Source organism: Notamacropus eugenii, chromosome 6, assembly GCF_028372415.1.
Source record: "Notamacropus eugenii isolate mMacEug1 chromosome 6, mMacEug1.pri_v2, whole genome shotgun sequence".
NCBI classification, from domain to species: Eukaryota; Metazoa; Chordata; class Mammalia; order Diprotodontia; family Macropodidae; genus Notamacropus; species Notamacropus eugenii.
In genome coordinates this window covers 319,571,225-319,589,108 of record NC_092877.1, presented here as the reverse complement: position 1 = coordinate 319,589,108, position 17,884 = coordinate 319,571,225, and positions in this window count along the sequence as shown.

Here is a 17,884-nt window from a genome sequence, read left to right as displayed (position 1 = left end):
CCAACATAAGGGGCTACCTGTGCTGTCTAGTCTATCTCAAATCAAGTTTAAAGTAATTGTATTTGCAGACTCAGAATGGAAGTTAGGGCCTGGAAGGATTACCCAAGAGCTTAACTACTTTCTCTTGATTTTTGCTTTCACTTTTATTTCCTTATGTACCCCTGGAATATCATCCTCTTTTCTTAAACCTCATTATGAGTATGTTGTTTCATAAGTTTTGAAGGGAGGACTGCTGGAAATTTTGAAACAGAATTTAGTCATATTCATGGAACAGGACACTGGAAAACTAAAAAATGTAGTAGGCTTAAAAACATCTTTTCCTTGTGCCTTTCTCCATCTCAAAGAGTAGCAATCTATTTATCCATCATAAAAATAGATTTCCTAAGGATTATAGCAAGTCTCAAACAGAATAGCGTTGCTAATATTAGGGCTGGTACATGCGTATAGTGTAAATAGGCAATAGAAATAGTAAAGTAGCTGAGATTCCTTGCTATTGGAATATACTTTTTCCAGATTGAATTAGAAAGTATGTCTATTAAGTCCAGTAAAATCCTTCTGGCAGTAAATAATTAGGTCCTTGAGAGGAAGGCAGAGCCCCACATGGTATAGTTACCCAGTTAGAGTATTGGCTTTTTTAGCAATTAAAGAGTTAGCTAACACCTACTGCTTTCAAACTGAGAGGTTCTTCATGAGGCAAATGTTTCCAAGGAGTATACTGTAGTTTGGTCCAGAATATTTTCCTTTATGTTATATGTTTTGTCTAGAGGGTGCCATATAGAATTAACCCTCTGACCACAACATTCAAACCAGCTCCTCATAACTCTAGCATGTAGGTTAAAGAGAATTGTAATAGATTAATGAAACTGGAAAGCGGTCCCAATGATAGACCATTAGGTATGTGTCTGTATACTTGACTCATTAATGGCCAATTGAGTAACTTGTTAGCTTCAAGGCCCTGGGCCCTGTGGTTTAGATCAGATAACTCTGGAGATTTAGAGAGAAAAGCAGTAGCACTAATAGAGTAGGAGGAGATGGGAAACAAATTTTTTGAGGAATAAAAATCAACTTCTTGGAGCATTAATTAATTAATCATTGGTATTAATAATTATATTATTAATTAATAATAATCATTACATTATTAATATATTATAATTTAATAATTATATGTTATAATATTATCATATATAGTACTATTAATAAGTGTAATAATTTTCTAAATATTTAATTTATTAATATTTATTTTTATTAATCATTAATAATAGGTTATTATAGTTGAAATGGAAATATTTTATTGACAAAATGGAACCAGATAAAAATCAAGATTAGAAAGAGATTTCCATACTAATTTATGTCCTATTATCATAATAATAAGCTAATTCAATTGCAATAATACCATTAAATAAATAACAATAATAAATAACATTCTGAAGTACACATTAAAAAAAAACATTGTCATTAATGGAAAACAACGATTTCAGAGAAATTAATGGTGGTCTGAAATGAGAATATTAGATATAAACAAAGATAGATAATAGAGTCAGGTTTTGTGTTTGTGATAGCAACAGAATTGGACATGACCAAATAATTGCCTTGTCCAATTTTCTTATTGTTGACCTTAAGATATTCCTTCTGATTATCGACCAATAAAAACAAATTCTGGAAACTCTCTTCTCTTGCCTACATCTGGAAATCAGCTATCAGGATTATTTAATTCCTACATTGTATCTTGCAGAGAACTAGGCATTTTTTTTTTTTTTTTGGATAATGTTGATGATACTAACCTGAGATCATAGGAAGACAAAGGTCATATCCACGAATTCTAGGTCAAACAGTCTACAAAAAAACTTTTGCATTCCCATTATACTTCTACATTCCATATTTAAACATATCCCTCCCTCCAAAAACAAACAAACGAAAAAACTTATTTTGTTCCCAGGTTCTCTATGTGCATGAAAAATCTTGATTTCCATTGGTCATACCACCAATCTCCCTGTCACCCAAACTCATGATCTTGGTATTATCTTTGAGTCTTTCCTCTCCATCCCCCACATTTTATTAACTCTCTTCCTTCTATTACCAACTTCAACATATTTCTCACAGCCATCTCATTTTCTTTACTTTTACTACAACCAGTCTTAATTAGGTCCTTACCTCTGCTTGCCTAGAGAATGGTAATGGTTTCATAACAGGTCTTTTTGCTCTCTTGACTAATCTTGCTAGTAGAACATTTTGATACCTGTCTTTTATTAAAAACAAAAACTTCAGTGGCTCCACATTGCCTACTGATTGGAATATAAATTCCGCTTTCTTTCACTCACTGCTCTCCACAATTGAGTTCTTGACTACCTTTTCATATTTTTATTAGATCACTCCCTATTACGTATTTTATATTCCAAATGGACTGGTCTACAGTACTTCTCTCTCCATTTCTCTTCCTGCTCTTCATTTCTTGTGTCTAGAATGGATTCTCTCCAAATGTTTCAGACCTTCCCTTCTTTCAAAAGTCAACGCAAGTACAATTTTTTCCATGAAGGTTTACCTGATCCTCCCCAAAGTGAAAGCAATTGCTTCCTGTTTAAATATTTGAGAGAACTTTGACTGGTCATCTGTTTTCTTTTTTAAATATATCGATATTCCTACACCTATAAATAGATATGTAAAAATATACTTTTCCTTCCTATGATATATCTATATATCCCAGTGACTTGAAAATAGGAGTTGAGTAATAAATATTTGTTGAGTTTAATTTAGAACAAAATGGTCCCATTTTCATGCTGTCTTTCTTCCTCTAATCCCCCTCTAGCTACTTCCCACTCTTCAGTATTTGCCCCATTTCTCTCATGAATTCACCCAATCTTGAATAATATTTCTTCCTATTTGATTGGCAGTATTTTTTGAAGAGAAAAATTACTTTTAATATTTTTCCCAAATCGGAACACCACAATTCAGTCTTTTTTTTTTAAAGTTCTCTTTCTTTCCCTATTGGATGAATTTAGGATGTTCATCATCTCATCTGCAAATCTCATCAAAACTCAGAACAAAGAGCTTCAAGGAGCATTTGAGAAATCGGGTAAGCCCACGTTATAGCAATTACTGCACGTAAAGGAAATGGACATGGCTCTTGAGCATGTGGACTTCATGTGTGGTGATGGTTTAGGTTGTTTGGCAGAGGTTGAAGTACAATTATTTACTCAGTGGAATGCTTTATTATCATTAAACATTCGTTTTACCCTTAATGACCTAAAAATGTCCAATGTGGAGTAGAATCTTCAGAAGTGCCTTAAATGATGCAGTATTTACGAAATAGTCTCCCTTGTATTTAAATATTTGGAGAGGGTTGTAAATGACTGTTTATAATTCCAGGACACTGAAACAGGGAAGTTTTCAATAAACATACTTATGTATTCTATTAGGAGACCTTTAAATTAGAAAATATGCCACATGTTTCTTCACTTTCAAAATATTTTTAATATAATTTTTATCATTACTCCCACTAAGGTCATCACTCATGCTGAGAGGAATGATTCTCTAGTCCACATTTTTTTGTCCTGAACTAGAATATTATGGGATGAGCATAAGACTGGTCTGGGGGTCAGGACTGGGTTTTAAACCAGATTGTCCCTGGGCTGTTTCTATAGTAGCATAAATTTTGTGTTCTCAGTCTTTGCCTTTAAGCCCTCCTAGAAAACCACTGTATAGATTACCTATAGATGAACAAGTCCCTATAGATTACCCAGAGCTCAAAGATGTGGGGCCACTAGCTAAAAAATGTCATAGACTTATCAGACTTAAAGTTGGGAAGGATCTTAGAAATCATATAGTTTAATTTCTTTTTAATTTTTACAGGGGAAGACATTTATTTTAGTGTGTAGATGAACTCACCCACAGAAACTTATGCAGAATCAAAACTCTTCAGGGTGAAAGGAACTTCAAAAGTCACATAATCCAACCCACACCTGGACAAGAATCCTTCAAGGGATGACAATGCAACACTGAAGAGATAGGTGTGGAACAGTAAGAAGAACACTGACTTTGTGGTTGGAGAACCTATCTGTGTCCCAGTTATACCTTTTACTAATTGCTGGACTCTGAACAACTCTCTTAAGCACTTGAATCCTCAGTTTTCACATCTGTAAAATGAGTAAACTAGGTTCGATGAATTTTAAGATTTCTCCCAACTCTTAATCTATGATTCTATAGGGACCTCACTGGCAATCTTGAGAGGTACTCCGTTCCGCCTTGGGATTATGCTGACTGAAGATAGAGAAAAAAAAAAGATAAGATAGAGATGGTAGAGAGAGAGTGAGAAATGCTCATACATATCTATCTATCTATACATATATAGTTATTATAATCACTACATTTATATAACACTTTAAGTTTTGCAAAGCGCTTTGCAAATATTATCTCATTTTATCCTCATATCAACCATGGGACAAAAAGTCATAACTGGAAGGACCCCAACACATCCAGGAGGGCCTGCTATACAGGTTCTTAGATCTGTTCTAAAAGGAAAGCAACTTTTGAGGGGTCAACAATCACTTTAATCAGGTACATATAATCAAGGGAAAAAGTCAGCACACTGAACTTCAGAAAAAATACAAACAGAGAAACAAAGATCAACCAAAAGACAGGACTTCCAAATGTCTGACCATAAGCAGTACATGCATCAAAGATCAACAGAAAGATCCAACTGTCTGACCATATATACATACACAGTTACCAAAGAGAGAAGCACCAATATTTGGGTTTTCAAAGTCAGTGGACTCCTTAGCAGTTGCCCAGAGACTCATTTAACCAAATAGACACCTCCAATGAGTACGTCCCAAAGTAAAACCTCACCTCAGAGTATTTGTACACTTTTGAGAGCTGGAGGATAGGACCCTCTGACCCAGTGCCTCAATAGAAATTAACAAAGATACTTGAGACCTATTAATGAGTGGGAAAGATCTAATTAACATTACATAAGTGTTGCCATTATCCTTCATTTTAGAAATGAGGAAACTGAGGTGGACAGTGGTTAAGTGCCTTGTCCAGGGTTACATAGCCATTAAATATCTGAGATTGGATTTGAACACAGGTCTTTCTGACTCCAATTCCAGCACTCTACCAACCTACAGTGGCTGTTTAAAATCACAAATTCGTTGTTCTCTCTCTCACTCCCTCTCATTCTCTCTCTCCACATAAATATATGAAATATATATTTTTCTTTATCTTAAGACAAAGCATAGGTCCTGGGGGGGATTGAATGATTTTTCTTTTCTTTTTCAAGTTAAGTCCCCAAATTATTTAGTTTATATACATGTGTACCTTCACATATGTACATATATGTATATATACATACATACACATATATAATATATATATATTTATGTGTACACACACACACACACACACACACACACATACACATGAAACCTGAGGGTTTTTTTCTTATTGAACCTTCCACAACCACAGGTATTTATGACTACCCTCTCACCCTCCAGGTCCCAGGCCCAACACTTTCTCCCATCCTCCCCCATCTAGCATTCCTCCCTCCCAGTCACTGAAAAGTCTTTGCTCATTCCAAGCACTTTAGGAACCACATGGCAATAAAAACACCGGGTGCAGTTACTAGGCAGGCTTTTCTGTTTCTTCATTTATATCCAGGTAATGACAACAATTCTCTTTTTGGTGTCTCATCATGTTCACATATATATTTAATTTGGTTTGGAAAGATTGTGCATCCAAGGCCCCTTTCTCACAAAAATATACCTAACCTTCAGGGGAAGTGAATCCCCCAAAGCCCATGAACGTCAGCTTCACAATGAGCCAACTCATCCAAGGAAAATATCAGGGAAAAAGGAATAATAGCCTTGAACATGGGTGAGTAATAAAGTTGATGGAGTGAGGAGAGATCATGTAAATAACCACCCCCACCCACTAATTCTTCAGCTCCTCTGTTGCTTCCTCTTCCAGCTCATTTCCATCCTCTCCACTATAACTAAGGCTTCCCAGTTGGTGGGAGTGACTCCAACCTTCTTAGAGGAAACAGATACATTTCTGGACCATTTTTCTCCATCTTAATGAGTACCACACGCACAACCTTTGGACATGAGCAGGACTAGTAATGAGTCATTAAAGCCTGTGGGATGAAAATCTCTGAAGGTTGTGGTATAAGAAGAAAACAGAATGGTTCTAGGTTTTGTTTTTATTTTATTTATTTGTTTTTATTTTTTAAGAAGCAATTCAGTGAAGTAGAAAGAACTAAACTAAAGAGTTAGAAGCTTTGACTTCGCCATATATTTGGCATATGGCAAGAGAAAAGCCATGTTACTTCTCCCAGCCTCAGTTTCCACATTTATAAAATACAGAATCCCTAGGATTATGGATTAGAGTTGGATGTATTCTATTGTCTAGAAGAACTGATTTTCTAGCTGATTCTCACACTTGACCCTCCATTCTTTCTTTCTATACCTTTGCACTGTCTGTCCCCCATGCCTAGAATTCATTCCATTTCCATCTTCTCTCTTAGAATCCCTTGTTCCCTTCAAAATCCAGCTCAAAGACCACTTTTTCTGTGAAGATTTTCCTGATTCCCTCCCCCCAGATGCTATAACCCTCTTCTACCCCTGCAAATTGCAATTTATTTTCAATATATGTACTTCTATAGGTGCACAGCATCTCCTGAATTGAATGTAAGCTTCTTAAAAGAAGTGAATATTTAATTCTCTCCCCCATTGTATCCTCAGTGTGTAGCAGACTGGCTGACACAGAGTAAGTACTTAATAATTGCTTGTTGTTGGGGTTGACTGACTGTCTGGAAGGAACCTTGGAACTTTTTTTTTTTTCATTTTAGAGATGACAGAACCGAGACCCAAAGAGATTTAATGATTTTGCCACATCATATATACTGCAAGCGAGAGGGATAGTCTTTGAACCTGGTGCTCCAACTCCAAAGCTATCTGACCTGACCGCTTCATAGGTCAGGAACAACAAGGGAGATCATGTTTGTGAAAACTCTGAGGTGTTATTCTAATGTAATGAAAATAGTGTTCTGCCCATTTAGTTTGTTTTAAAAATGAGCTCTTCTCATTTGACTTCTCAGTGAGGGTTTCCTTTTCTTCTGTATAATACAGGAATATCACAAGGAAGTAGCTCTCTGTTTGGTCTTCTACCAATTTTGAAAGTAGCAAATGTTTTCCTTGGAAACTAGTTCTCAATGAAGTAAATTTCACAAATATGTATTGAGTTCCTGCTCTGTGCTCATCATGGACTCCACCATTTACATCCCAGCTGCTTTAGCAGGCATTTCACTTTTCTTGATGGGGAATGCCCTAAAATCTATGAAAGCATTTGTAGAATTGAAATTGCAGATAAAGGGAGGCATGCTAAGCAAACTGCTTTTACAACAGAAGAATCATTTGGAATACTGTGGAATCTCTAATACACATTGAGCCAGATTTCCTTAGTGTTAGGTACTTTTGGGGAATGTTACATACTTTGGGAAGTCATTGACTGTCATGGCTGAAGAATTTGCTGTCTTAGGGCAAATTCCAAATGCTCAGTTCCCTGAAGACCCTAATTTAGGGCTATAGATCTAGAGATGGAAAGAATTTCAGAGACTTTTCACTTTCTAATCTCATTTAACAGTAGAGGAAATTGAGACCCTAAGACATTAAATGACTTAACCAGAGTTGTTACATAATTATTTTCTATGTGTACTTTTGTGGTTGAATTTTAGGTCCCTTTCCTTCACCATCACAATCCTGGAATTATCCATCAACAGTGTTGGAGAGATAAGGACCTTGGGATTACCTAGATGAAATGAATCCAGTCAATAAGCGAGCTTGGAGATGGAAATAGCAAACCATTCCAGTATCTTTATCAGGAAAACTCCAAATAAGGTCACAAAAGTCAGACATAACTGAAATGACTGAAAAGCAATAAAAAAATAACTGGGGTGAAGCAATTTGATCAAGGTTAAGTTGCAAATTGGCAGCAAATCTCCTAAATCCCAGGCCATTATTCCATATTTTCCATCATTTTCTCTTTATTTTTGAAAAATGATTAAGATTCTCTTATTTCAACATGTTTAAGTGCTTTGGTCAAGTTGATTTTTGTATTCAACATCACATAAACTGAAAAAGCTCAATTAGTTATTTGATGACAATCAAATGTCTTCAAAATTCATCTATTGCAAAGCAGGATTATGCCATTAGACATTAAAAGTTACTGTAAGGACTATGAGTCATTAAATACTCAAAGCTTTTTGGCCATTATTCCTTTTGTTGCAATGGAAAGAGATAAAGCTGAAGTTACAGGGTTTTAAATTGATGAACTGTATAATTTGCATATCTGAAGGAGATATCAAAGGAGAACTACGTGCTGATCATAAATCATTATTTATACAAATAAATCATGGTGTAAGGATTTTTTTTAACATGATTCCATGGGTTGGACCTTTTCCCATATTCAGATCTGTGCACATAGGTGCAAAGCTCTCTGAAAGAGCCCTGGACTTGGAGTTTAGAATTCTGAGCTCATAGCCACCCAGCTCCACCATTTACTAGCTGCATGACTTTGGACATGTCCTTTCAATTCTTACCATTTCATTGTTCTTACCTGTAAAATACGGAGAATATCACAGGAACCATGTATCTCATAAGATTAATCATAATTTGCAATGTAAGTAATTATGCCAACAACAGTGTTTTGAGGAAGACACCATAACTACAATTCTCTCAATTTTACAAGTCAAGAAACTGAGGCTCAGAAATTAAATTCCTTTCTGAGAGCTATACAACTGGGTCAGAGCTGAGATTTAAACCCAAGTCTCTCATAATTCCTAACTCAGTGTTTTGTTTACTTGTTTGTTTGTTTTTCCCACTGTACAATGTAGCTGGAAAACCCTACTGTATGCTAGAGTCAGGGTAATTGGATTTAAATCCTTGCCCCATTATTTACCTGCTATATGACTTTAGACAGGGAAAGCTAGGTGGTGTGCTAGATAGAGTGCCAGGTCTGTAGTTCAGAACACTCATTTTCCTGAGTTCAAATTAAGCCTCAGACACTAGCAATGTGACCCTGGGCAACGCTGAGCCTTGTTACCTCAATTTTCTCATCTATAAAGTGAACTGGAGAAGGACATGGCAAACCACTCCAGTATCTTTGCTGAGAAAACCCAAAATGGGATCATGAAAAGGAGGACGTGATAGAAGAGCAACATGACTTTAGACAAGTACATTTCTTTCTCTGGGTCTAAATTTGCCTGCTTATAAAACAAAACGAGTTCAACCAAATGATCTCTAAGATTTCTTCCAATGCTAATTCCTGAGAATATTATCATCTTTAGCTAGAGTTACTGAAAATGATGTCACAATGCATAAAGGCGAGCTATTTTTGGCATCTGACTATATACTGTACATGGCAAAGACAAACTTTTAACTCCAGAATACAAATGGAATAAGTGTCTGCATCTGTGCATACTGCAGATGTGTTAAAGGGGTTAAAAGATCTGAAGTTCCTGGAGCCCACGCCCTTGTTAGCATTTTTGCCTATTCCTGACACACTTGTAGTCTAACACAGTGAACATCATTATAGGTTCAAACATGCAGTAATACCCTATTTAATTTGCTTTCCTCCATAAGGGGGGGCTCACAAAAATTTCCAAGGTGTACTTTCTCTATATTATTTAATATTTGCTTCCTTAGATCTGTAGATGGGTATTACGTTTTATTAATCTGCTTTTTATTGCTCCATGGACCAATAGGAGAGGCCAACTCACTCTCATTCCAAATCTGAAATTATAGAAAGTGATTGAGTCAAATTGAGAACATTAAACAATGACTGTTGATCTCCTGATTTGTCCAGCCATGTTGGCCTTTTAGATACTGTCATGTGGTGAAAATTAAAGATGATATTCCCATATTTTAAATAGCTGGTGACAGAAAGGAAAGAAACTTCCAAAGGAAGGGCCCTAATCTATTGTGTGCTACACTTGGTCAATACTAAGTTTTGCCACCATATGCCAGGCACTGTGCTAAGTTCTAGGGATATGAAGAAAGGCAAAAGATGATCCCTGTTCTCAAGAAACTCACAGTCTAATGGTGTCTTTTGAAATAGTTCTTTGCTTGAAGATAGGAAGAGTTCTAATCATTTGAAAATTTTCCACCACCACCTTAATCATCCATATAGACCATTCATTGGACAGTTGAATGACTTGACAACTGTCTTTCAAATGTTTGATCCTGAAGATTTGAAAATGAGCCTCTCAGGGGTTATGTTCACATTTATGAAATCAGTATGTGAGTACTTCTCTAGGGATAAGAGGCAATGGTACCTCTATAAATAGATCTAGTGTTTATCAATGCCTGTTCTGTGCCTAATGACATGAATAATTGAACTGAAGTTTCTGGACAAATTGCTTGAGTACTCAGAGCCCCATTTTTCTCATATATGAAAGGAAAATTGGATGTTATGAATTCTCAATTCTTTGATCCAGCATTCTGAACAACTAGAATGAGATCTTGGGAAGAAATATCTAGTTGTCTTCAAGGAAGAAGTTGAAAAGACCACAGGCTGAATGACCAAAGCTTCAATTCAGGTAGTCACACTATCCTTTTCATGTCCTCCTTATGAACAGGGTCCTTTAGACACATGTGCACATGCACACACACATACACACACATTTTAGACCAATAATATCAGACCAATGTAGAAAACCCCTCCACCCTGCAGATCAGCAAATCTTGGAGAACTGCCTGGGGCACTAAGATGATTTTCCCAAGGTCACATAGGCTATATACATAAGAATTTCCCAAATTTAAAGTAGGCCTTTGACCCATTCTCATCTACAATTTCCAACTGCCCCTTGCAGTAAGTACATAGCCAGGGGCGATCATGCTTTGATAATCCAAGGCAAAGATGAAACTCCAGGGATGAAAGACTTTTCCTTAGATGAGAAGAAAGACCACTGTGTCCTTGAAACTTCAGGCTCTGTACTTGTCCAGCACATACTCAGATTGATGCAGTCTGTCAGGATAACTAGAAGTGAGAACTGTTATGATTTGGTAATTATAGCCTTGGATAAATTTAGTCATCTCTCAGAAGGATCATAGAATCATCAATATACAACTGGGAAGAAACTCAGAAGTCATCTAACCCAATCTTCTCATGGTAGAGTTGAAGAAACTGAGACCTATGGAAATTGTGGTAAATGACAGGGACAAGGTTTGAATTCTGGTTTCCAGGTCAGGAGAAAAAGTTTACAGGCCTTTAAGTAGACCATACTGCCACACTAATGAGACTAGGAACTCTGGGCAAGCCCAGTGATTTTTCTTCCCAATATTCCTGGCAGTTTATGCCCCAGAGGTCTAACTTTCCACATGAAACAATTATATTTCCCCTTTTTCCATTCAACACCTATTCCTACTACCTCTTATCTCCTATTCTCCCTGCTTTTACCTAGACAACTCAAGGAGCTAACTGCCAAGTTTTATCTTAGGCTCCCTTTCCCTTTACCCTTGACTCACTCTTGCCCTCCACATACACAAGTGCATGTATGGACACAGAAATATGTAGAAGCACATCCTTGTTCTGATGGAAAATCAAGGAAGATATATAAGTTGGGTTGATTCTTTTCTTTGTTAACAGGAGTATATTGGGCCCTATGTAGTTAAAATGGATAAATAAAAGATTGGTAATAGAAGGAGTTAGGGAGGGGTATCCTGGAGAGTAGTGTAACACGTGTGGTCTTAAGAACGCAATTAAACGTAAACAAGAAGGAAACCCCCATGTGGACCTAGATTAGGTCTAGTAGAGAGTGCCAGGTTTAGATTTGATCCCTGAGTGCCTTTATTATGAAGGAAATAGAGATTATACAACCTAGTCACTGGCTTGGCAAGCCATAAATCCAAATTAACATGTGAACTCTTTTAATGTCCAATGATTATGAAAAGTCTTCTTTTGTTATACTTCCCCCCACCCCGCACCCCCCCACGGGGGAATCATTAGCATCTGATTTCAGTAGCATCGTTACTAAAGCCTATAGGCCCTTCAAAAAATAGAAAAAAAATAAATATTTTTAAGATAATGCATGAAGATTTGCTACCACAAACTACTGTGTTGTCGAACATATTGCATCCTTGGGATTTCCCAGCTGCCTAACATAAAAGTTTACTAGGATAAGCAGCTTATTAAGTGTTCACCCATAGCTGACTGTCACCGTGATGTAGGGGACTGGAACCCAGGGAGGTAGCATTTATTCTTTTATAACCCTTTACAATGAACTAAAAGTTCATTCCCAATTAAGTGTGGTTGACATTTGTATTTTAGGAATTAACCAAAGTACCAGACGCTAAGCCGCCCAAGACTCTCAGACTGACAGCCTTGCACTAACTTAAAACATTCTGCCCATCTGCAATAAAATCTCCATCTTCTTAGTCCAAAGAAACTTGCTGAGCTCATAGACTAAACATTCAACAGTTGTATGCACTCAGCAGTTTTATGACTTTTTGGTGCTTTTGTGGCATCATCCTGGATTCAATTTATCTTCACGCTTCAAAGAATACTAATTCGGAAGTACTCCAAATGTTTGGGATCATTTTAAGATTATTTTTCTTCTGGAAATTTAAATGTAAACGAAAATGAATACTTGCTTGATAATTTCATACTGTTTTTCACTGACTGTCAAGCAGTTCCCCTTATACTAAAGATATAGTTTTCATGCTTAAGTGCTTTTTTTTTCTCCTATCAGTAATGCTAATTTATAAGAGAGTGTCTTTTCTCTCACTTTATGTGTATGAATAGGTGTGGCTAAGTTCAGGAGACTATAGAGAAGTCATATTTTTCTACTAATTTACATGATAAAACCAGAGATGTATTCCCTTAAAACAAAACTAAAATAGTAGGCTGGGTCAGAAAATGGATCATGTCACACTCACACTCAAAAAACTCCAGTGGCTTCCTACAACCTCTAGAATCAAATACAAAGACTTTTGCTTGCCTCTGAGAGTCCTTTGCAAGGTATCTTTCCACTCTTATGATATGTAGAATGTCCCAAAAATCTTACTGGAAATGTAACTATTAAAGCATAAAACTGAACTAAGACCCTTTATGACATCCTCTCCCAGACTCCAGAGGTAGCCAAACTTGCCTTCTCTCTGTTCCTTAAACATAAGACTGTTTCCCTTCTCTGTGCTCTTGCTCTGCATTTTCCCAATCCCTAAAATGCATTTCTTCACTCCCTCCTCTAAGAATCCTCTTTTTCCTTTTTAATCCAAGCATTATCTTCTAGATAAAGCCTTTCCAGATCCTCTCAAATGCAAATACTCTCCCTGCCCAACTGCCTTGAGTTTAACTACTTTGCATTTATGTGTATGCATTTTTTTTATTCTTTGTGTACCTGTCTTTGTGCACACACATGAGCGCACACACATATATGTAAATGTATATGTGTGTATTGTACACATATATATACACACACACATACATATGTTGTCTTCCCATTAGAATATAAGCTCCTTGGTAGCAGGAATGATTTTATTTCATATATTTCTATCTCTAATTCCTAACATAAGGCCCGTACCTTAATAAATATTGACTAAGGAATTGAACTGGGGCTTACAATATTTGGGAGCACCAGTGGCAGTGGTAGGGTTCTACTCACCATTTTTTGTCATATCTCAACACCTTCTTTAGAGCCTTGCCATTGTTATTAACTCTTTCATTGCTCCCTTTGGAACAGAAACCATTTTCCTAAGCTTAGTACTTTTCTGCATTGAAGTCCCACTCTAGTGTCTTTTCATATCATGGACCAGAGTTGCCTCTGGGGTCTCAAGATAGCACCAACAGTAGACATACTCTCCAAATTGGACTTCTATCTCAGGTCTAGGGATGAGCAGTGTAGCTAAATTCAAAGTAGCTCATCAGCAGCTGGACTAAAAAATTATATATATATATTTTAAACATAGCAACCTTCAAAGACCACTTACCAGTGGAAAAGTATCTAATGAGAATCTTGAAAAATAGTGTTGCTTTCTAACGCAGTGGAATAAATACTAGATTTGGGGTTAAAGGATATTAGGACAATATCGCTTACCACCTGTATGACCATAGGCAAATGGCTTAACCACTCCCCGTCTCAGATTCTCATCTTTCAAAGGAGGGAGTTGAATTAATTGAGTCCTATCTTCCCTTCCATCTGTAAATCCATAAGCCTACTATCCTTTTCATCTAAGTATTTCTAATTTGCAACAGAGTTGGTCTGCCATATAATCCTTGTTCAGTAGAAGCTATTTTTTTTTTCACAAAACAAATTGCTGTGACTTATCTCATGTAAGGTTTTATGTATAAAACTAATTAGTTTTATTTATAATTATAGTTTTAAACTGTATAAGTTCATTTTACTAATACAGGAATTGTTTGCATAATTCCTTTCCAACTTCACCTCTTCCCTACCCTGATTGATTCCTTTTTCATACCCATATTACCTAGGAAATATATTTATTCTTCAGGGAGAGAATATTAGACAGGGAAACCTCTTCCACGTTATGATATTTTACTTGCATCTTGAACATTTGTAAGCCTTTCTATTCAAAAATTATGTCTAATATAACTAAAAATACAGAATCAATAGAGAATTAGATTAAAATACAAATGCTGAGCTGTGAATGGAAGTTGATCTTTTTTTAGGGATCTTTTATAACAACACAACTTCATTGGACTGAATGTGTGAAGTATAAACGATAGTGAATGAACTGAAATGAGGCAGCCCAAAAAAGAACTGGAAATGAGATTGAAGTAGGTTAGCTAATGTGTTGAAACGATACAAAGAGAATTACATGTAGTATGATTTTATACATATATACGTATTTGTATATACAGTAGTCATCTCTAGGATGGGGGGAGGGAAGAAAAAAGGTAAAAAAAGAAATTTACACAATAACTTTATAAATTTAAAAGGAATCAAAATAAAGAAGGAAGAGCAATAGAGTTGCAGTTTCATGGGCAATCATTTTTTTTAAGTTTCAGCGTGTTATGAAAATGCTTGTTTTATTTCATGAATTAAAAATAAAAATAAATTTAAAAAAAACATATGTAAAGATGAGTGAGGGGACAGGTGAGGAATTCTATTCTTGGTAAGAATTCTCCATGTCATATTTAGTTCAGCCAATAGCATGATACAAAGAGCATTGACTGAAGTCAGATGATCAGAGCTCAAATCTCCCCTCCAGACCTTTGTCCCTTCCTACTTTTCTAGTCTTTGTAAATCTTCCCCAGCACACCCATATATACGCATCATACAATCCAGTTACACTGCCCAACTTGCAATAGAACACATGGGAACAAGTACATATCTAGGGAACATGCTTGGCCACAGAACACGTGTGGAAATTAAACATATTCAGCCTTGCACATGGTTCTCCCTCACTCAATTCTGAGCCTTTGTATTGGTAACCTCTTCTTCTTCATTTCCATCTCTTAGTTTTTCTTTCCTCAAAATTCAGCTCAAACCCCAACTTTTCAAAGAGGTCTTTCCTGAGAATTTACCCCTGCCCCACCTGTCTTTTGCACTGAGATTATATTCCCTCTAGTATATAACTCATGTCACACATATGCACACACACACACACACACACACATACACACAAACATTGTGCCTCCCCCATTGGAATTTGAGCCCCTTGAGGGTGTACATTATTTTTGCTTTCATACCTACTTAAGTGTCTAATATCGAGTAAATAATAAAAAAATTCTTCTGGACTTGATGGACCATACCAGCATACTGTGATTATGATGGTTTAAACAAATTTAATTCCCTTAAGCACTTATTATTTGCAAGATACCATGCTAGATGCTGAGAATTGAAAGAAAATGAAAATTATACAGTCTTGTATGCTAACAACTTACAGTCTACCGAGAGGATTCAACATGGGTCCAGATAGATAGAATGCAGGAGAAAGAGTTAAGGGAAAGAAGTGATTAGACAAGGAGTTGTACAAATATTTGAGAAGTAACTGAACTCGGAAGAGTGTTTAATTCCTTCATGGTGTAATGGTAATATGTGTTGGGGAAATTTGTTGGTAGCAACTATTAAATTTTTATCTGCCTTGAATTCCCATCCTAGTCAAAAACTAGGAATTCTTCAAGTTATCTCATCTAGATAATGAGTTTTACCTTGCTAATAAAAGTCAGGCAAGTAGAATCATGGAATGAGCAAAGGCATTTAATTGGAAAAGAAATGGAATTATGAAATAACTGAAACATCATGAGTACTTCTTTTATAAATACATACCTTTCCACCTTCCCTTTCCCAAGAATAACTAAAAAGGGAAGCTTCCCTCTTTCTAATGCTCTGCTTGCAAACTTGGGAAAATAGGGTAAAGTGCTGGAAGCTTTGAATAATGATTTCTCATCATCTGAAATGGTTGCCTCACTCTCTGGCTAGTGTCTCCATGGATGTGGCAGACACTGGCAATTTTCTTGGCTCTACTGGCTTCATCGCTCTTAGCTTGGGCTGCTGTCTGTTTGCCCAGCCCATATGGGACTTTGGTCCTTTTTTTAAATTCATGAGTTGGAGCCTCTTGGTTTCTCTGTCACATGACACAGCATCTCCTTCTTCCTCCTGGCAATCTCTGCTGCCTTCTTGTTTCCATTACCCTATAATACAGATTTGAAGTCCTATGGAAACCAAAGAACCAAGAATCTCCATCACACTCCTCCCTAAGTCATGGAACCTCAAGGACTATGCAGTCTTTTTCCTCAGATAGCCTTCTATTAGACAAAGAACTATATATTTCTAATGGAATTTTGCTTTAGAGAAGGGATGTTTTTAATTGACTTGCTTGATGGTATTTAAGTAGACAATTACAAGCTATATTCCTTCAACCATTAACCCTTGAAAGGTATGCCAGAGTTTAAGATGCATTTTATGTCATAATCTCCTCAAAACTACGGTTCATGTGCCCTAAACAAAGTTTTCCATCAGTTGATTAAAGCAGAGATACATTGATTCAAAGCAAAAAGTATTTAATTATAAGAAAGACTAATGGGAATAAGCGGGGTATTCTTGAGAACACACCCTTCCACAGGTAAATGAAAGGACATGTGGAGGGCAATGTATTCAGTCAGATAGAACACATGGGAATAAAAAAAATCTAGGGAACATGCTTGACCACAGTACAGATATGGAAGTGGGAGCACATTTAACTTCAAAGATCACATTGGGCTGTATGGACCATCTCTGCCTGTGAAGTTTCTGGTTGCTGCTTGTCTGAAGAGTTCCTGATGTCAGACCTGGGAGTCTGATGGGCATCCACTGGTCTAGTTTTTACACTTAGCTGTGGGCCCCTGGTTTATCTCTTTGGTCTGTTTTGTTTTTGTTTTGTTATCTGTTTGATTAAAAAAAGTTTATGAGCAGAACTAGGAGAAGTTTATGAACAGTCACAGTCACAGTTTGTGTTGACTGTTTTTGATAGACTTAGTGCTCCAAAGCAAGGTAAGGACTTAAAACATTTTCAAAGGACTCATGATGCAAAATGCCATCCACATTCAGAGAAAGCACTATGGAGTCAGAATGAGAAGAAAAGAAGATTATTTTCTCTTTTGTTATGTTTGGTTTTGTTTATTTTTACTCGTCCCATTCTTCTTAATTCTTCTATGCAACATGACTAACGTAAAATGTGTTTAATAAGAATGCATGTATAGAACCCATATAAGATTGCATGTAGTCTCAGGGAGGAAGGGGAAGAGAATTTAAAATTTATAGAAGTCATTGTTGAAAATTGAAAACAAATAAATAAATTTGAAAAAAAGTTTATTTCAAATTCATGGAATGAAATAAGCATTTCTGTTACACAGTATAATAAAAAGATGATTGAATATGAAACTGCAAATCTATTAA